At 39.4% G+C, this 22,547-nt stretch overlaps 1 protein-coding gene across 1 annotated transcript in view; it reads right to left on the reverse strand.

The window, feature by feature from the left end:
- Positions 1–22,547, reverse strand: part of CDYL2 (chromodomain Y like 2) — a 168,493-nt gene that overhangs the window by 55,797 nt on the left and 90,149 nt on the right. The window lies entirely within an intron of this gene.

The raw sequence follows: 22,547 nt of genomic DNA on the forward strand, positions 1-22,547 counted from the left end.
TGAACCTCTATCCATCTGGCTCTAAACCTCTGTGCTAACTGTCCACATACCTTCAAAGTTATGAAAATCCCTGCCTTCGAGTAATCTCCCGGAAGAACACGGTTAGGAAAATGCCAGTCTTGATGCTAATAACTGGTCAATCCAGGGGAAGAGCATGTGAGGGTCCTTTACTACCCTGTCAACTTGACCCTAGATGTAAAATTCTTTAAATTAAAAAAAAAAAAAAAAACAACCGACAGAAAATACCCAATGCTCTACCCTAAAAAAGCTAAATTTCAGTGAAAAAATAAAACAACTACATTCAAAAAAATAAAACAACTACATCCAAAATCATGGGATTTTGACCCCATGAAATTAATAAGTGAGGAATATGTCCTTGAAACTCATGAAAAGAAAAACAAAGGGAGAAGGGAGAAATCAATACACGTACAGTCGATCATATTTCAAGATGGCTATCAAATACATGGGGGGTTCGCTATATGACTGTTTATGTTTACGTGTTTGAATTTTTCTGTTTAAAATTTTACATAATAAAAAGAAAAAATAACTTTGAAAAGACTGTCTCCCAATGGTTTATGTACAACAGAGGCTATGCAAAATAATTAAGCGATGTTCATTGCTTTGCACTTAATAAATATGTAAATAGCTAGGCCATGCTGCCTCTTCATAATACTGTTTCTTTAGAGACAATTTAAATGGTTTCCTTAATTGATTTATCTACGATCAAATTGGCCTATTTCTATTGAAACTTCTTTCCTTACAAAATGCTCTGTGAACATCTGTTTTAGATTCATTACATAATTTTTAGATGTATCACACAAACTCTGTAACAGTTTAAAAAAGTAAAACCATGCCAAACTAATCCAAGTCCCAATTTTTGGATCGAGGAACGGGACTAGTTGAGTATTTATTTGTGATAATGCTTCAGAAAGTCCAGAGTATTTCTGGAGGAGCCTGCACCTTTGCACTTTGGGAGGTCTTTGGAGGGGGAAACCCTCTGCAGGTTTACAGAGGGAACGAGGAATAAGCAAGCTGGCACTGCCTTGAAAGAGCAGCATTCCCAAGAGCACCAGCCTAGGAGTATCAGGAGTGAGCCCAGATACTTCTTAGGAGCTAAGGGATTTGTGCTGGCATGGAGGTCTCCAGCTTCAGAAAATATATGGAGAACACTCCTTCCCCAGGACAAAGCAGAAAACCATGTTAGACAAAGAGCCAACACGACGGATAGGTGGGTGGGTGGATGTCTGAAAATGGATGGCTGAGTGGATGAATGTATAGATAGGTGGATCACGGGATGGATGGATGGATGGAAGGAAGGAAGGAAGGAAGGGAGGAAGGAAGGAAGGAAAGGAAAAATGGATGGCTGGCAGAGAGATGAACACATGGGACGGGTGGATGACAAAAAGGACAGATAAATGGACAGATGACTGGCTGGATGGGTGAAAGGTGGGTAAAGAGATGAGTTCAGAAATGAATGGGCAGATGATGGATGGCACTCACTCATCAAAATGAGCTTAGCATAGTATTTAAGAACACAGGCTGTGGAACAACACTATCTGGTTTAAATCCCCTGGTAAGCCTTTTATTATGTGTTCCTGAGCAAATGAAACCTCTCTGGGCCTCAGATGACTCACCAGGCAAGGGGGAAATAATAGCACCTATCTCACAGGGTGGTTGTGGAGAATATACAAGTAAGTAGTTTTGCATTCCATAGTAAAGGTCACTTAATCTTGCATATCCTCCTGTGAATACAAATCTTGGTGGTATCTAAAGACAGAATGTTTCCTCATCTTGCAGAATACGACCCCCCTAAGGATAACCAACTCCTCCCTGAAGAGACAGTCAACCTACTTGCATAAGTCCTTCCAAGTGTGGGAGATGGCTGTGCAGAGCAGTCCTGCTCGAGAAGCCTGGGGAGTTGCAAGGGTGCAGTGTCTACACGGCTACTGAGGCCCACACTGTGAGTGGGGGGCTTGGTTTCTTCCCTCCTAGTTACCGGAAGACTGAGTCACAGAGTCACAAGTGGGTCTGCCTCCACCTCTGGTCCCGTCCACAAAGCCACTGGGTGCCTTGACAGCCATTTCTACTTAAATTAACCCAATACCAACAACAAATAGTATTAACGGGATCATCCCAAATAGTCTGATGTGTGTGGGGAAACTGTTGGCCCTGCCATTTTCTATCCACATGACCCGAACAAGTTGCCCAACTTCTCTGGGCCTCAGTCTCCCCACCTGTAAAAGAGGTACACAAAATGAACCTGCTTTTTCTGAAAGATGAAAATACCCACCGGGAGCTCAGAGGAAAGCTGGCTCCAAATTTCCCATCATACTTGGAATCTGCAGTCTCCTAGGACCGAATTCCCTTCCTTACATCCCTGTATAGGTTCTCTGACCCTCTTTTCCACTTCTTCTCAGGTGAGTCTCAAACAGAACCAGAATTCTAATCTGTGCTGGTGATAACAACGGCCACGTTATTTAGGACTTGATCTTGCTCAGGTTCCGACAGTCTCTGGGGAAATCCTTTCTTTCCCCTTCCCCTCTCCCAGCCTCCTCTGCTGACCCCTAACTCCTCACACCTGCTGAAAGCACGCACCTGGGTCTCCAGGTCTCAGCAGCGCTGTTCCTGACGCACCACGCCCACCTTACCTGCCCTGCACTACCTGAAGTTCAGTCCCTCCAGATGGAAACAATCATCAACTCCCTCCCCTTGGAATGAGTAACAAACACATGAACGGCATTAAAACCTTGTATGCTCACACACACACCCACTGGCTCCTTTCAAAGATAAGCAATCTGAGACTCTGAACTGTTTCTTACAACTCAACCAAATCATTAATTACCGTTTACTCCCTGTGATCCCAGCCAGTATGAGACAATATTCTACCACAGGGGGAAGTGGCAGGAGGGGATGGCAGGGAACTTCCAACGCAGTTATTACCACTGCCAGGATGTCGAGCGGATGGCTGTCTCGTTAGGAATGATAATGATGTTAATCACCTTTATTGGTACGTGCTGTTCCAGGAACTGTGCTAAGCACTCATGAGGTTTTAGACTCGATCTCTGCACCCAGGCAGGCAGCTGGACATTATACTCACCCTTTGAAAGGTGAGAAAACTGAGTCTCAGAGAAGGTAGGAAACCTTCCCTCGATCACACAGTCAGTAGGGGGTTAGCCAAAATTGGAATTCTAGTTCGTCAGACCCCTCAGCCCAAGTCCTTGGCCCCCTGGCCACACCTCACCCCTGGGAAACCATCGGGCTAATGGGGGACACAGCCCTTAAATGAACGAGCGTGAAGTAACACATGACGGTAACAAATGATGGTGAAGATAATGTCACATGGGAAACAACAGCGGAGGGAATGGGGTTACTTCAGATCAGAAGGGTAGCAAGACTCCTCTGAGAAAGAACGATTTAAGCTAACACCAAAATGGGCCTTCAGAGGCGGAGAAAATCTGAGCTGGTGAAGTGAGGGGACTTTCCAAGCAGAAAGGAGAAAGGTCCCTCCCCACCTTCCTCTTCAGCCTTCTGCTAGCAGGCCAGTCGAAAAACACCACCACCCAACATTTATCCAGAATTGACGAAATGCCAGCCACTTCTGAAAGTGATCCCCATAGACTGACCATATGTTATATATGTGAACTCATTTAATCTTGAAAATAACCCAACAAGGCAGGTAATTTCATTCTCTTTTTTTAATGTTTATTTATTTTTGAGCAATAGCACGTGCCAAGGGGCAGAGACATGTGGACAGAGGATCTGAAGCAGGTTCTGCACTGCCAGCACAGAGTCCAACACAGGGCTCAAACTCACGAACCATGAGATCACGACCTGAGCCATAATCAAGAGTTGGATGCTTAACAGACTGAGACACCCAGTGGCCCTTCTCTCTCTCTCTTAAAAAAAATTTTTTTAATGTTTATTTATTTCTGAAAGAGAGAGAGAGAGAGAGAGAGAAAGACAGAGAGAGAAGGAGACACAGAATCTGAAGCAGGCTCCAGGCTCTGAGCTATCAGCCCAGAGCCCCACGTGGGGCTTGAACTCACAAACCACAAGACCAACTTAGATGGACGCTTAACCAACTGAGCCACCCAGGCACCTCTCCCTCTCTCTTTTTTGTAATGTTTATTTATTTTTGAGAGAGAGAGAGACAGAGTGCAAGCAGGGCAGGGACAGAGAGAGAGGGAGACAGAATCCGAAGCAGGCTCCAGGCCCCAAGCTGTCAGCACAGAGCCCAACGCGGGTCTCAAGCCCACGAACCTCAAGATCATGACTTGAGCCAAAGTTGGACACTCAACCAACTAAGCCACCCAGGCACCCCCTCTCTATTTTTTAACAGAGGATAAAACTGAGGCACCAAGAGGTTAAGGTCCTTGGCCAAGGCCTCACCTCTGACAGGCAGTGGAGAGGTAAGGCTCGGTCAGAAGCATCTTGGCTCCGGACCCCATACTTTCAGTGACTACACTACATCCATCACCCCCTCTTGTCCAGTAGGCCCAACCTGACTGAGGCTGACAGCTTATGTATAGCTTCAGACATTTGCCCTCAGCACTGCCAAGGTCACAGAAGACCTCTATCACCTTTAGGTGGCTTAGGAGTCTCCTGCACCTGACTCTCCCAGCCTGCCCTGAGGGCCTCCGTCTACGGCTGCTCTAATTCTCCATTGGTTCAAATGGAAACAGACCAATTATCATTCATATTCCCTAACCCCAGCTTCCCACCAAATGAAAACAGTATATGAAATTACAATAGCTCACGAACCCAGGGTTACCAAAGGTTTTCCAGACGCTCGAAGGAATGCCTCCCACATCAGAGGGAGTTGGACAGAGAAACTTTGCATTACTAATTCATGCCTTGCCCTCTGAATGCCAAGAGCAAAGCAAGAAAGAATAAAGGAAGATGCCCACGCCTGCTGTGTACCCGTGGATACACCAGAACATTCAACCCTAGACATCCCCAGATTCTGGACCCCTAGCCCACATCTGCAAGGACCTCTCTGCATCCTTCCAACATCCTTGGATAACTCCCGTGGGGGCAGAAAGGCATGCGGACCCCGTCACTACAACTTGGGGTATGAAGTTTTCAGGAAGGATAAAGACAGGACACGTTCTGGAAGCAACAAGGCATGGGCTGTTTCAGGTCTGGAAGACTGATTGCTCCAGATTATCTAATCAGAGAAGGCAGTATAAATAGGCAGTGTTTCCCACCCAGTCCAGCAAAACCGCACTAGAGAAACAGATGCCAGACCAAGAATTTTGGCTCAGAGCCACGTAATTTAAGCCAGCCTCCAGGTGAGAGTCTAAAGTGAAAAATTCAGCAGCATCCAAGTGATGAGGGACCGAAAGGAATTCCCACACCCCTCTCCTGGGAAACACTGAACCAGAGAGACCGCTCCTTGATCAAGAACACGCAGACAGAACCCGGCAATAGCAACATCACTGCAGGACATATTTATGAGAACTTCTAAAACACATCCGAACACAAACATCACTAAAAGTTCTCAGCAAAATCCTCACCAGGAAAAGCACCACTGCACATTTTTACATAGCATTTGTGTCATGTTTTCAAAGACGACAGAAAATACAACCCCTGTTTTTAGAAAAGAGAGAAAGGTAAAAGATGAAATGAAACCAATAGGTTGAGCAGGAAGCTGAAATGAAAGAAGGCTCATTTACATCAGAAAGGATGTAAGGGAACCAAAGGAAAAAACACAAGCAAAGAAATAAAATTCCCATTGGAACCAGAAAAGGACAGAATCAACATGCAGAAAATCAAATCCATGATGGAGACAGTGTACTTGAAAAGCTCTCCAAGGACACAGAGGTCTTTAAAGAAAACCTTGAGGAACATGACAAACAGACATCTATCTAGGAGGGCTAACAGAGATCCAACCAAGGTAAAGTCTGGGAGAGGGGGAAAAAAACCAAAATAGGCCAAAACACTAACAACTCCTACCAGAAGAAATCCCTGCATCTTGAGTCTGTAGGGGGGTGGGAGGGAGGGTAGGGTGTGTGATGGGCATTGAGGGGGGCACCTGTTGGGATGCGCACTGGGTGTTGTATGGAAACCAATTTGACAATAAATATCATATTAAAATAAATAAATAAATAAATAATAAAATAGCTTAACAATATTACCTCATTAAAGACTTTAAAAAAAGGAAAGAAAGATCTGTGATGGGGAATGCAGAGGTTGAGAATCAATCAACTTTGTTTCTTTATTTCTCTTCTTGCAGAACTTCTTAACTTCAAAAAATTAAACCCCCCCACTCTCACACCCCAACTCTCCAAAGTGGTAGGCAAAAAAATTAGGCAGACTTCAGAGAACATTAAAATACCAGGATACAAACTGAAAAAAATAAATATTGCAAACTTAAGAATTCTAAAACCGGTGAGGTGGGCCTTCAGATGAAAACGAAGGAGGAAAAGATCTCCTGTGTGAAGAACAAAATATATATAACTATCCATTTAAAAAATGACTCTATCCTGCAGTGCCAGAAAATAACTACTTAAAAATTAAAATAAACAAGCCTTAAGTGATGGGAGAATGCCAAAAGGAACCAACTGAAAGAGCTCCCAGTGGCCAAAGCTAGAAAAATTTGAATAAGAAAATAAATAGTGATAGTACTACATTTACAACCCAAGGAGTAAAATAAATATCCATGAGTTCATCTGATATAAATAAATGAATTACTTATCAGAAGTTGCCTGCAGGCTAAATCTGGCCCAATGCCTGTTTTAAAAATAAAGATTTATTGGGACGTACCGATGTCCATTCATTTATGTATCATCTATGGGTGTTCCAAACCACAAAAGTAGGGCTAGCTGTGTAGTGGAGACTGCAAGGTCCATAAAGTCTAAAATATTTGCTATCTGGCCTATAACAGAAAAGGTTTGCTGACTCTGGAAGAAACAAACAAGTAGGGGAGAAAATACCAATATCCCTTACAGAAGAATTCCACATAAGGAATGTAAAAAAGGAATAAGGGAAATAGAAAAATCACCACCAGAATACCACAGAAATAATTGCTATAGGAAAGATCCACAGACAGACGCTAAAATTAGTGGGTAACATTTTGAAGAGAAATGAGATATTTGGATAGCATCAAAATATCCCCCAACATACTTACTGACCACCATGGTAATTATAACAGATGCCCACCTACTGATATTCCCTCCTTTAGGGGTTGGAGCTTAATTCCTCTCCCCTCGAGTGACAGGGCTTAATGACTTCTTTCTAATGAGTAGAGTACGTGAAGGGAAAAACAGTAACTACAGTGGAGGAGAGATATGGCAAAGACCGTGATCAAGGCTATGTCGTCCATGATAAATCATGCTGATGCCATGTATACTCCTGACACGGTTCACTTGCAAGGGCACTTCCCTCTGCAGTGTAATTCCCCAAACCCATCATCTCATGAGGAAACACTACACAAACTCACACTGAGAAACTATCTACGAAGGTCTTGTAATGCAAGGAAAGATGAAGATACTGTCTCAGACTAGAGGACACTGAGAAAGTAACAACCAGATACAATGTGGTATTCTGGACCGGATTGTGACACAGGAAAGGATGTCTGTGAAATACTGGTGAAATCCTGATGAAGTCCACAGTTTAGGTCATAATGCAGCACCAATGTCAATTTCTTAGTTCCGATAAATGTGCATGGTATAAAATGTAAGTAACTGTGAAAACTGGTTCAAGGGGAGACGGGAACTCTGTGCCCCATCTTCATAGTTCTTCCAAAAGTCTATAATTACTCCAAATGTTTTTTAAAAAGTATAAGTGTACCATTTAGTATACACAATTGTATAATGAAACGAAAGACAAAAAAGAATCTGAATAGTAACCACGATCATAAAACCTAACAAATTTTAAGCACTCGTTATGTACTTATTTGCTTAGTGATAGAAATGAAAAGAATGAGCAAAGACATATCAGGCAGTACCAAAATTTGTACAGAATATCAAAGTAAAATTAAGGAGCAAAATGAAGACATTTTAAATTAAAAATATTCACTAAATATATAATAGGCATGAACTTTTCTACAGCAAATAACAGATCAAACAATCACTAAAAAATTCAACAGAAATTGACAGAAGCAATTTGAACTGAAGACTTAAACTCAATACTTTCAGACATGGAGAAATCAAGCAGATGGAAACTAGGGATATAAGAAATCTGAATAATGTAAATATGATAGGCATTCTAGTAAATATTGCAGGTATTTTTATAAACAACAACTTTTAACTTCATAATTTGTAAAGAATATAAAATCTACCAAAAAAAATCTACAGAAAACCACTTTGGAACACTTATAAAAATTGATTATAAACAAATATGAGAGAAAAATTAATAAATGCCAGAAAAAAAATATTGTACAGACTGTTCTCTAAATACAATGCTACAACACTAAATGAAAGCACAATTTAAAAATAAATCCTAGGGGCGCCTGGGTGGCGCAGTCAGTTAAGCGTCCGACTTCAGCCAGGTCACGATCTCGCGGTCCGTGAGTTCGAGCCCCGCGTCGGGCTCTGGGCTGATGGCTCAGAGCCTGGAGCCTGTTTCCGATTCTGTGTCTCCCTCTCTCTCTGCCCCTCCCCCGTTCATGCTCTGTCTCTCTCTGTCCCAAAAATAAATAAACGTTGAAAAAAAAAATTTTTTTAAATAAATCCTAAACAAGTTTACAAATAAAAAAATAATGGTAACTGGTAAAATCAGCAACCATCAGATGAAGGCCTAAGAAAATTCATAATAATAATTTTTTAAAAGTAAAAACTGAACACATACATATTATCAAAGTAGTTGGGATGTGGAAAGAAGGAAGGAAGGAAGGAAGGGAGGGAGGAAGGGAGGAAGGAAGGAAGGAGTTCAATATCAACACTGACTAATCAGTAAATGAAAAATCACTCTTGGGAAGTAAGAAGAAAGAATAAATGCCAAATTAGAAATTAACAAACTAGAAAATACACCAAAGATGAACCTACTGACATTCAAAAAATGAAAATAAAGAGCAAAAATGGAAGAGTAGGCAGTTCTAAAAGCCTGCCCCTCCAGAGAAACACCAAAAATCAAGCAAAAACATCAGAATCAACTCTTTCAGAATTCTGGAAAACAAAGTTAATAGCAACCAAACAAACACTAAATCAAGAAAAACACAACTTAAAAACATCAGGAAAGCTTTGCGTCATTTTTGGTTGCCCGTGACCCTCCCATTCTCCAGCTCATCAGCAGTCTTGAACATGGCGGCCCACATTCCCAGGGTAGGACCATGATCCTTGGTTCTGGAGAGAGCAGAGAAGACCTTATCCTCAAAGAACCGTGCTTGTTCTATCTGGTCTTTGGGCTACCTGAAAGACAGATACAAGCACTTGCTTTCATTTTGTTAATCCTGAAACTTACTCGGGTTGGAAAAGTAGCTATGCAGAGTCATTCTTTCAAAACAATGTAAGGCAAGTGAACAATCTGCTGCCAACTGGGGCAAAAGAGTGCTGTTGAGAAAAACAATAGATGCACAGAAAGCCTGGGAGGAAAAGCTGGAGAGTTTCTTCATAAAACTAAAGCATTCAAAAGTGCCCATGTATACTGGAAATTTAGAAAGCTACGCACTTGCCCAGGACAGAATGCATGCTCAGAAAAGACTTAAGCCAGACCTACACTTTTCACTTCTGGCTGATCTCGAGGCTTAGTGCAAGGACAAGTGACAACTAAGGCAGTTGTAAATGGCCTGGCCAGGCACTGAAGGAATGTCCCAACAGAGTGAATCTAGGACAGTCGCGCTTTCTCTTCTTCTTTCTTTCTCTTCCTTCCTTCCTTCCCCTTCCTTCCTTCCTTCCTTCCTTCCTTCCTTTTTCTTTCTTTCTTTCTTTCTTTCTTTCTTTTCCTTATTTCTATATTTATTTCTCCTGGAATACAAGGAAATCTGTTACAAATAACTTCGCACAAGCTAAAGGAACAGAGACTTCAGAAATCACACATGACAAAGAATATGGACCTTACAAAAAGAGCTTAGAAAAGTCTCTAAACAAACATCAACAGCCCACAACAAGAAACAAAATCAAGCCTGAGGAGGGGGAAGAGTATGATTTCCAGAGTGACTATAACATTCTAACTGTCCAGTTTTCAACAAAAAAGCTATGAAGCACTCAAATAAACAGGACATATGACCCTTCATTAACAGAAAAAATTAATAGAAACTACTCCTGAGGAAGGATAGACATTGGACTTGCTAGACAAAGGCTTCAAAATCAACTGTCTTAAATATGCTCAAAGAACAAGAGGAAACCATGGACAAGGAGGTTTCAAAGAGGATAACAATGTCTCGACAAATAGAAAATATCAATAGAGATTTTTAAAAATCATAAAAAGGAACCAAATAGAAATTTGGGATCTGAAAATTATAACAGCTTAAATGAAAACTGCACCAGAAAGTTTCACTAGAAGATTTATGCAGACAGAAGGAAGAATTGAAGGTAGCTCAATTGAAATTATCCAGTCTGAGCAGAATGGAAAAAAATGGAAAAAAAAAAAAAACACAGCCCAAGAGATCTGTAAGCCACCATCAAGGGTAACAACAAACACACAATAAAAGAGAGGAGAAAAAGAAATGGGCAAAAGGAATATTTGAAGAAGTAAGAGCCAAAATTTTCCAAATTTTATGAAATATATGTCTATACATTTAAGAAGTTCAACAAATTCCAAGTAGGATAATCTCAAAGAGATCTACAGGAGACAAATTATAATCAAATAGTTGAAAGACAAATTCACAGAGAGAATCTTAAAAGCAGCAAGAGAGAAATAACACATCATGTACAGGAGGTCCTCAACAAGATTAACAGTTAATTTCTCATCAGGAACTATGGAGGCAAGAAGGCAGTGGAGTCACATATCTAAAGTACTGGGTAAAAGAAACTGTCAACCAAGAATTTTACATCTGACAAAGCTACACTTTAAAAATGAAGAGAAAAATTATGATAGTCCCAGATAAATAAAACTGAGGTAATGACATCTCTATTAGACCTGCCCTACAATATATACTAAAAGGAGTCCTTTAGGCTAAAATGAAAGGTAGTAAATTGAAGCCATATGAAGAAATAAAAAACTCCAGAAATGATAAGCAATAAGTAAATAGAAAATCCAGCATTACTGTATTTTTTGATTTGTAACTTTTTGTTTCCTATATGATTTAAGACAAATGAATAAAGCAATAATTACATATGTATGTTAATGGGTACATTATATAAAGATATAATTAGTGATAATAATAAAAACAGGTGGAGGGATGTGTACATAAGCTGAGTTTTTCTATGATATTGCAGCTACACTGAAATCAAAACTTAGGATGTTAGTGGTAAACCGCATAGTACCACTAAGAAAATATCTTTAAAATGTACAGTAAAGGAAATGACAAGGGAATCAAAACATGATAATACAAAAACTGATTCTTGAGGCAAAGCAATAAAATGGATGAATTACTGATTAATCCCACTGAAGAAGAAATAGAGAAAATACAAATAAAATTAATCATAAATTAAATGAGAATATAACAGATTGAAATTAAATGCATGCAATAGCATGTACTCTAATATGGTGAAAGTTTGAAATGCTGGGTGATATGCATATTGTAAAATAATATACACATTAGCAAAAATGACTCAGAAAAAAACTGAAATTGGAAAGAAACAGATATAGTTACTAAAATTAAACATCTGAACATAATGATAACTACAGGGAAAAATGGGTAATTATTAAATAATTTCCTAAGAAAAGGTTCTAAACTAAAATAAGACTACCCAAAAATCTTTCAGATATTTAAGATATAGGTAGTTCCAATAGTACAGATATTATTTTAGTGCAGAGAGAAAAAATGAAAAGCTTCCAAATGCACTGAACAAGAACATTCAAAAGAAATAATATATTTAAAGAATAAAATATCTTGCACTTACAGATGGTTAAATTTTAAAAGTACGAAGATAAGTTTCACATTAATTGGTAAAAGAAGGAAAAATGACATGCTCTTAATAGATGCATTAACAGTCAATTACCCAAATTTTAAATTCACTCCAGACCATCTTCCCTTGAAAAAAAAGAGACTAAAAATATATATAACAAAAAAAGCTATATTAAATTAGCAGTTTGCATAATGTTAACAATAAAATGTAATAGGCACTCCCACTATAGTCAAGATCAAAACAAAGATATATATAATGATTTCATTATTGAGCTATTTTGGGTGAAAGGAACAGCACAAGAAAATATTAAATAGGAAAAGGAGACATGAAGATAGGAAAAAAGTCAAAATTATCATTATTTGTAGATAATATGATTACATATCTTATATGTCTAGAAAATGTGATATAAAATTTGACCAGAATGTATAAAATTTAGCAAATGATTAAGTATAAAAATAATATTAATAATTCACTTTCAACTTTGCTCCAAAATGAAACAACACATTCTCTTCAAATATGCATTAAGTACTCACAAAAACAAGGATATATTACACTGCAAGGAAAATGTCAACACACTAGAAAAACAGAAATAACACAAGCCATAATTTCTCAATTTGTTCTAATAAAATTATGAATCAACAAAAAAATGATAGATAAGAAAAATCTAAGGACTGGCCCTCCATTTTCTACTCAATATGTGGAGTTAGAAGAAAGCACTGCTCCCCACTTTACAACAACAAAGATCCAGACAAACCTATGTTCATTACTTATCTAAAACTCATCAGAGAGCAGGTACTGAGAAAAAAACAACTAGCTCACAATCTCAGATGCTTGCAGAGAGAGACTAAAGAGGACACTTATCTCAAGGAGATGCCCCTGGATACCAGCTCTAATGGATAAGGTGAAAAATGCAAGATCAGATGGGAAAATTCAGTGGAATTTTCTTAAAGAAAAATTTTCTTAATGAAAAATTCTTAAAGAAATTTTTTAAATTCCTAAAAAAATTCTTAAAGAAACTATAAGAAATCATCAAGTAAAAATGCAAGAAATCAAGACCATAACAAAAGAGATAAGAATTGCAATTGATAGTGATCAGGAGAGTCAACATAACTAATGGAAAAAATCATAAAACTTGAAGGTAGATCAACAGAAATTAGTCAAATAGAAACACATGTTTAAAAGTTGGGAACAGAGGTGGGGGGAAGGGTATCTAAGATCTGTAGAACAAAACCAAATACTCTGACATAGGTGTCATTGGCATCCCAGAGTGAGAAGAAAGGGAGAATGGGCAGAAAAAAATATTTCAAATATGAATAGACAAAAATGTTGAAAATTAGTGATAGTACAAGACCACTAATCCACAGAGCAGGATAAGTGCTCCCCCCAAAAAAGAACATAATATAATACAATATACCAAGTCATAGCATACTGGAACTGCAGAAAAACAAAATACAGAGAGAAAATTTTGCCATCAGAGAGAAAGAACACATATCATATAAAAGGACAAAAATAACTATTACATCAGATTTCTTATCAAAAACCATGCATGACATAGCAGTGCTATCAACAACAGCCAAAGTATGGAAAGAGCCCAAATGTCCATCAACAGATGAATGGATAAAGAAGATGTGGTATATATATACAATGGAGTATTACTCGGCAATCAAGAAGAATGAAATCTTGCCATTTGCAACAACGTGGATGAACTAGAGGGTATTATGCTAAGCAAAATCAGTCAGAGAAAGAAAAATATCATATGACTTCACTCATATGTGGAGACACAAAACAAATGAACATAAGGGAAGAGAAGCAAAAATAATACAAAAACAGGGAGAGGGACAAAACATAAGAGGCACTTAAATATAAAGAACAAACTAAGGGTTGCTGGAGAGGTTGAGGAGATGAATAAATGGCCAAGACGCATTGAGCAACACACTTGTTGGGATGAGCACTGGGTGGTACACAGAGAGGATAATCACTGGAATCTACTCCTGAAATCATTATTGCACTATACACTAACTAACTGGGATATAAATTAAAAAATAAAATGTATAAAAAATAAAAAATAATAATAAAAAAAGAAAAAGGTTATTTTAAGATAATGAACATATATATACACCGAAAACAAACAAATAAAACATGTGTGCATGACAGCACAGAGAGAAATAATATCTTCAAAGTGATAAAAAAAAAAAGACTATCAATCAACAACTTGATTTCCAGCAAAAATATCTTCCATAAAGGAAAAAGCAAGATTTCTCGGACAGAAACTAAGGGACTTCACCACCAGTAAATCTACTCTACACAGAATTTTAAAGGAAATTCTTCAGATGAAGGAACAGGACACCAGACACGAACTTGGATCTACACAAAGAAATAAAGAACACTGGGAGGGGGATAAATGAAGGTAAAAATACAAATTTTTCTTACCTTGAATTGCTCTAAAGTTAAATGTCTTAAGTAAAAAGAGTAATGACATATGTATGTTCATAGCAAATGTGAAAGTAATGTGAAAGACAACAATAAGACAGAAGGGGGAGAGGAATGGAAATATACTGTTGCAAGATCATAAAACTACATGTGAAACAGTGTAAGCTACATGCGGGTAAACTGGGTAAAGATATGTAAACTTTAGGGCAAATATTTGAAAACATAAACAGGAGGTATAAATAATTGTGAAGGTTAAAAAAAGCATAATGAGAAATGTTAAGCTTTTAAAAAAGTTTAATTCACCTGAGGGCAGAAAAAGCAGAAAAAAAATGAAACAAAGAACAGATGGGTCAAATAAAAAACAGCTTGCAAAATGCAAGATTTTAATACCATTATATAAATAATTACATTAATGTAAATGGCATGAACATCAACTTAAAAAACTCATATGGTCAAACTGGATGAAAAGCAAGACTCCACTATATGCTGTTATTGGGGGGGGGTTGTTTATTTATTTTGAGAAAGAGAGAATGTGAGCAAGCAGGGGAGGGGCAGAGAGAGAGAGAGAATAGAATCCCAAGCAGGATCCACACAGTCAGGGCAAAGCCCAATGCAGGGCTCAATCTCACAAACCATGAGATCATGACCTGAGCCAAAATCAAGAGTCAGAAGCTTAACGGACTGAATCATCCAGGTGCCCTTCTATTATATGCTGTTGTAAGTAATCTTTTAATATAAAGACATAGCTAGGGTACAAGTAAAATGATGGGAAAATATACTGTGAAACAATAATGAAAAGAAAGCTTGGATGGTTATATTAATATCAGACAAAGTAGAGTTCAAGACAAAGAATAAAACTAAAGAAAAACAGGAACATAACACAACAATAAAAGAGTCCATTCTCTAAGAATCTATACAGTCCAAAATTTTTATGCACTTAACAAAGTTATAAATACATGAAGCAAAACTGAGTGAACTGGAAGAAGATTTAGACAAAAATACACAATTATGGTTGGAGATTTCAACATTACTCTCAGTAATTAACAGAGGAAGAAAATATAAATCAATAAGGAAACAAAATACTTTAAAAACATAGTGCACACAGAGAACTACCACACTCTGGGCCATAAAACAAACCATAGAAAGTTCTGAATAGAAATCATTAAAACTGTGTTCTCTGACCGTAACAACATTAAACTACCAATTAAAAAAAATACATCTGGAAATCTCACCCTTACACATACTTCTAAAATTAACCCATGGGGCAAAAAAGTCTTAACAAAAATTTTAAAAATATTTTAAACTAAATAATAGTGAAAAGAAGGTAACATATTCAAATTCATGGGAGGCAGGTAAAACAGCATTCAGAGGGAAATTTATAGCATTCTGTGCTTATTAAGAAAAGAAGAAAAGTCTAAGCCTCCACCTTAAAAAACTACAATGAACAAATTACACTCAAAGCTAGCAGAAAGAAGAAAATAAATGTAAGAAAAGAAATAAATGTAAGAAAAGAAATAAATGAACTTAAAAACAGTAAGATTACAGAGAATATCAATGAAATCAAAAGCTAGTCCTTTGAAAGCATTATAAAACTGGTAAACTTCTAGCCAGACACAGGAAAAAGAAAAGAAAAGAAAGTGAAAAGACAATTTACCTACAACAGGAATTAAAGAGCGAATGGACACCAACAGAGACCCAGATACGCTTAGATATACCATCCATGGCTGCCATGGGCTGGGGGAACACAGAGAAGTTTAGGGCAGTGAGACTACTCTGTGCAGTATAATGCTGGACACATGTCATATACAGGTCTCCAAACCCATAGCATGTGTAACACCAAGAGTGGCCTTAATGTAAACTACAGGCCTTGAGTGATAATGATGTGTCAATGTACGCTCATTAATTAAAAAAAAAAAAAAAAGACAAATGATAGATTGATGAGATACTGACATATATAACAAAGGGTTGATATCCAGACTATTAAAAAAAACACTTTTAAATCAATTGAAAAAATTAAAAACCAATAAAAATGGGCCAAAAAAAAGATAAAAAATTCAAAGAATTAAGAACGAACACAACAAATTAAAAATGAAGGTCGATCTCATCCTTCATCAGGAAATATAAAAACAAAACAATGAGAGAGTTAGGCAGAAATAAGGTTGATAATATATGTTGGCAAGGGTGTAGGGAAAAAGACAACCACGCGTGCCCTTGGTCAGAGTGTAAAATGGTATCTCCTCTAGGGAGGGTAATTGGGTACCTACAGAAAATTTTAAAGCACGTTTAACAGACATCTTAAAATGTTTTAAATGCCCCCTGCTACACACAGGGTATATAGAGTCACATTATACTAGCTGAGTCCAAAGGGACCCTGGGCAGAAAAAATGTGTGTCTTTTCTGAACAATAGCATTCCACTTCCTGCTCTCTCTCTTTCATGCTAGTTAGTACCCAAGGATGCCCTGAGTTGCTTCTGGTTGCAGGTAAGGAATAGTCTAGCCTCCAACATAGGCCTGGGCCCCTGAGGGACTGGGTGGAACTGAACACCCCACCAACCATCCCTGCACCTACAGGAGGACTGAGAAATAAACCTTTGTTGCATTGATCCCCTGGGAATAAAAAAAAAAAAAACTGCACAAACCCTTGACCCAGAAATTTGGATTCTGGTATCCAATTCTGGGAAAAGAACGAAGCGTAGACTATAAGTAACCACCTATCCAAGGAGCATGGTTAACAGAACTAAAATAGAGCTCTATGCTTTGAAAGGACAGTAGGATCCCACTTATGTTAAAATATGCATATGCATGGGGCGCCTGGGTGGCTCAGTCAGTTAAGTGTCCGACTTCGGCTCAGGTCATGAGGCTCAGGTCATGATCTCGTGGTTCACGAGTTCCAGCCCCATGTCGGGCTCTGTGCTGACAGCTCGGAGCCTGGAGCCTGCTTCTGATTCTGTGTCTCCCTCTCTCTCTGACCCTCCCCCATTCATGCTCTGTCTCTCTCTGTCTCAAAAATAAATAAATGTTAAAAAAAATATATGCATATGCAAATGACAAAGGTCTAGAATAATCCACTGCTAATTGTCTGTAACCACTGCCTAATCATTAAAAATGGCTGGCTCTCGGGGCACCTGGGTGGCTCAGTCGGTTGGGTGTCCGACTTCAGCTCAGGTCATGATCTTATACTCCATGAGTTCAAGCCCCGCGTCGGGCTCTGTGCTGACAGCTCGGAGCCTGGAGCCTGCTTCGGATTCTGTGACTCCTTCTCTCTCTGCCCCTCCGCCTCTCACTCTGTCTCTCCTTCAAAAATAAATAAACATCAAAAAAAAATTAAAAAAAAAAATGGCTGGCTCTCAAGCAGGGAGTGGGATGGGAAAGAGGCACCAAGGGGGTCTTTCATTTTTATTCAATATTCTTCTGTATTGTTTAACTTTTCTCAATTGCAAGCTATTTATGTAGCCTCAGTGCCACATTTAAATCAATAAAAATATATTTTTTTAGGGGCACCTAGGTGGCTCAGTCAGTTAAGTGTCTGACTCTTGATTTAAGCTCAGGTCATGATCTCACGGGTCGTGGGATCGAGTCCCACATTGGGCTCCATCCTGACAGCATGAAGCCTGCTTGGTATTCTCTCTCCCTTTCCCTGCCCCTCCCCCACTCTTGCTCTACCTGTGTCTCTCAAAATAAATAAACATCATATATATGTACATACATATATATGATGATAAACATCATGTTTATCATGATGATATGTTTATCATCATATATATGTATCTATGTATATATGATGTTTATTTAAATGTTTATGTATATATGTATATACACACATATATACATATATAGGGGCACCTGGGTGGCTCAGATCATGATCTCATGGTTCCTGAGTTTGAGCCCTGCGTCAGGACTCTGCTGACATCTCCCCACTTGCGCTCTGTGTCCCTCAAATATAAATAAACATTTAAAAATTAAAAAATAAAAAACATCTTTTTTTAATTAACGTATTTCCCATACAACTTAAATGACCAGTGAGAAGACATAATGGGAAGCATGAACACATTCTAAAAAAGCAACCAAAAAGATTAAAATAGCAAAGTTTAACTTGAACAAGAAATATTGAGAAACCAGAAGAAAAGCCACAAAGTCCTGCTGAGATATTTTAAAGGGCTCAAATGAATGGAGCAGTATGTACAATGTGTCTGGATAGGAAGTCTTCATATATTAAGGATGTCAGATTGCAACAAGCTAGTCGATAAATATAATGCAGTTACAACCCAAATCCCAGTGGGGCCCATTTTCAGAACTGTACAGAATGATTCTCAAGTACCTCCGGGAGAATTAAACAAAAATAGTCAAGAAGTTTTGAAAAAGAAGGATAATGAGGAAGCACTGCCACAATTACATAATAAAACAGTATAAAGCCGCAATCATTGTCTGCGTAGTATTGGGGCGGAGGAAGAAAAAAATCAGCTGAACAAGACAGAAAGCCCACAAACACACCTTAGTAAACAGAAAATCTATTTTTTAAAAAAAGTAGCATCAAAAATCAATGCCGAATGGAAGAATTCCTGGCACTGGAACAATTAAATAGGGATGAGATGGAAAACACATCCTCACTTCACAGTAGAGGGATAAGAGTTTAGGGCTTATTTACCAATTCATTCCAGGTGGCCTCAACAGTCAGAAAGTTAAAACACACGCACAATACTACACACTCCCCACTCCACACACAAAACCATGAAATCCAAGAAAATAAAAAAGGAATAAAGGTAAATAGCCATCTGATTTTTAGCTGAAAGATATCCTACAGTTTTTAAAGTTTATTCATTTATTTTGAGAGAGAGAGAGACAGGAGAGAATCCCAAGCATGCTCTGCACTGTCAGCACAGAGCCCAATGCGGGGCTCGAACGCACAAATCATGAGATCATGACATGAGCCAAAGTCAGGTGTTTAAATGATGGAGCCACCCAGGTACCCCAAGATAGCCTACGTTTTAAAAGAATATTAAAAAAAAGGAATACTTTTTCATTCAAAAAAAACTGTAGATAAACAGAAACAAAATCAAATGGCACACAGTAAAATGGAAAAAACCAAGGCCAATGTCAGATAAAGCTTACTTAATAAATCAACCTATGAGGATCTCAAGAATATCATCAAGAAATGTACATAAATGACCATAGGACAGGAAGAAAGTGTTCACAGATGGGATACACAAATGGCTATTCAATATGTAAAAACATTTTATCTCATAAAAGAACAAAAAATGTACACAAAAACAAGAAGGAGATTGTGGTGTTTAATCCATCAAATTAGCAATGATTTCTTTGAAAATCAATAATGCATTGAAGCTGGCGAGGGGGAGGTGGGATGGGCACGCTTGAGGCAGCACTGTGAAATAGTACAACTTTCAGAAAGGGCTGTGACCATAGGTATTACGAGTCTTCACCGGTCCCTGTGCTTTGACCCAGCAAGGTCTCCTCAAGGACTCCGAAAACTTGGCAAAGCATCAAGCGTGTTTACTGCAGCGTTAACGGGGAAATTAACTAAAACCTAACCCTCTCACAAAGAAGTTAAGAGGAAACATGCATGCTCTAAAAATTGTATCTAACAAATAGGCTTTAATGATGTGGATAAGTGATGAAATATTAAAGTGATGAAATATTAAACACAGTGATTTTCATAACTGCAGGGAATTCTAGGTTGTTCCAGTAATGGCTTTCAGTGAACCAATCTTTCTGTGCCCATGCCCCTTTGCAGTGCCACTTTCCCTCTCTTGCCATCAGGGGTGGAGTCTGTTTTCCAACCCTTGAATCTGGACGAGCCTTGTGACTTGCTTTACCCAACGGAATGTGGTCGAAGTGACGTTATTCAACTCCAGATGCTAAATAAGCCTTAGGAGACACTATAGCTTCTACCTTTTGCCTCCTTGGTTCACTGCTCTGAAACTACCACATGAAGAGGCTAGTCTAGCCTACTGAAGAATGACAGGACATGAGGTACCCAGGCATCTGCCAGACCTGCAAACCAGAAGGGTGGGTGTGGCCCTGTTGGACCTTCCATCCCAGCTACATGAGTGAGCCCAGATGTCACCAACACAGGCACCCACCGATCATGAGAAATTGTGAATTTATTTTCAGTCACTGAGTCTACAACTGATACACCACAATACAAAATTTTATTACAGAGTTAGCTCCGTCATGTAGCACATAACACACATAACCCTCAACAAAAAGAAGAAAATGTTAACGGGGATATAAGACCTTATTTATAGAATTATCTCAAACATGTAGAATACACACACACACACACACACACACACACACGGGTGAAAAGGGCAGAAGGGATGTTAATAGGAATGTTATATCCGGGAAGTAGGATTAGAGTTAATTATCTTCTTTATACTCTTATATTTACAAAGTTTCCTTTTATTCGTAGAAAATCTACATCTATAGCATTACGATGAACTAAGTTATCTCACCAACTACACTGTGGATTCCTTGTTAGCGGAGGCTGTGTCTTTCAACCGTGAACTATGAGGCTTGTCACACAGTAGGTGTCCAATAAATGTTTGATAAATGAAAGAACATGGGCAGCCTTAGGCTTGTTACCTTCCCAGATTCAGGACGGGGCTGCAGCTGTTGGAGTCCACCGTACCCTGGATCACCCTAACATCCCCTGGTGGAGACAGGTGCCCGTGGGTCAATGGCCACTCAACCCAGATGCCCTACAGAAGGTCTCCTGGTCAGCCTGTGGCGGCTCGGGCCATAGGGACTGTGGGGTCCTCTAGGCACCATTCTGGTTACCCTGCATCATCCTCGGGCTCAAGGAGAGAGACAAGTGACCAGCCCTTCCCCCAGAACTGGAACATAGGGGCCAGGGTCTACTCCATGCCTGGATCCTGTAAATGGGCTCCCCTGAGTCCTGCTCCCTGATGGGGATTCCCCAATCCCCTCCCAGAACCACACCTAGCTTGCCCAGCCTTGGATAACATCCTCACCCTGTGTAACCAACGTGCTGGAATCAAACCTTGCATCCAGGTAGGCATAGGGGCCCCACTCCCCCTTTCCCAGCTGCACAGCTCTCTGTGTGCCCCTCACAGCACCTTACACTCAACCCCAAAGCTCACATGGGGCGACTTCTTGAGCTGCACAAGGTGGCAGATGTGTGCATGCGGTTGGGGGGGCTGTACAGTGAAAGTGACCAGTAAAAACTCAAATACCTGAGTTGAACAAAATGTTTGTTTGCCCCATTGATCAGTCAGATACATCACGCAGTGCTCTCTGAATACTCACCAACTAACTCCCTTCTTTCCTTTCTTACCCTCCACTCACCCATGCCAGACATCACTAATCAATCGCAGCCTCCACCCCAATCCCCCAGACGAACCCAAGATGCTCCGCACAGAATGTAGTACACAAAAGCACTGAGCGAATTATTTCTTCAGTATAACACTCCAGACAGCCAAGGCTACCCTCTCTAGTTGTGTGATTTTAAATACCCTGGAAAGAAGGCAACCTCAGAGAGGCCAGAACCCAAAGCCTCCTCAGGTTGGCTTCCCCAAATTCCAGACATTTTAGTGGCGTCATTCTGATGTCCAGACCCAACAGTGAGGTCATAATCCTTTCCTAATTTTTAACAGAATTCATGTTATGTAAAAAAAAAAAAAAATCCTTGTTTATAACAGAATGACCAAGTCCAGCACTCTACAGAGACAGCCCCATAAAGTTAGGGGAACGCAGTTTATGTGAGCCCGGGCATGGGTCAAGCACTGGTATTTCAAGGGCACTATAAGGCACAAGCATTTCATCACCTTTTTCTGGGAAAACTTTAGTAAGAGATCGTCGATGTCCCTTGGACCGTAAGTGCTTTCTCTCCAGTAGGACGTCAGGATACTGAGGCAGGCTACAGCACAGCACCTTACAGTTACCCAGAAAGCAAGGCAGATGGTATCCCTTCCAGAAGGGCTCCGGCACCAAGCTCCTCATTGCTGGGGCAAAGACAGTGCCCTTCCCTCCCCAGTATCCCATCGGAAGGTTGAGGAAGATGTCAGGTCAATGGAAAAAGCCAAATGAGGGGCACCTGGGTAGCTCACTTGGTTAAGCGTCCTACTTCAGGTCAGGTCATGATCTCACAGTTCCTGAGTTCGAGTCCCACGTCGGGCTCTGTGCCGACAG

Source organism: Lynx rufus, unplaced genomic scaffold (assembly GCF_022079265.1).
Source record: "Lynx rufus isolate CCGP_SWC_20201006 ecotype Redwood Valley unplaced genomic scaffold, mLynRuf1.p SCAF_16, whole genome shotgun sequence".
NCBI classification, from domain to species: Eukaryota; Metazoa; Chordata; class Mammalia; order Carnivora; family Felidae; genus Lynx; species Lynx rufus.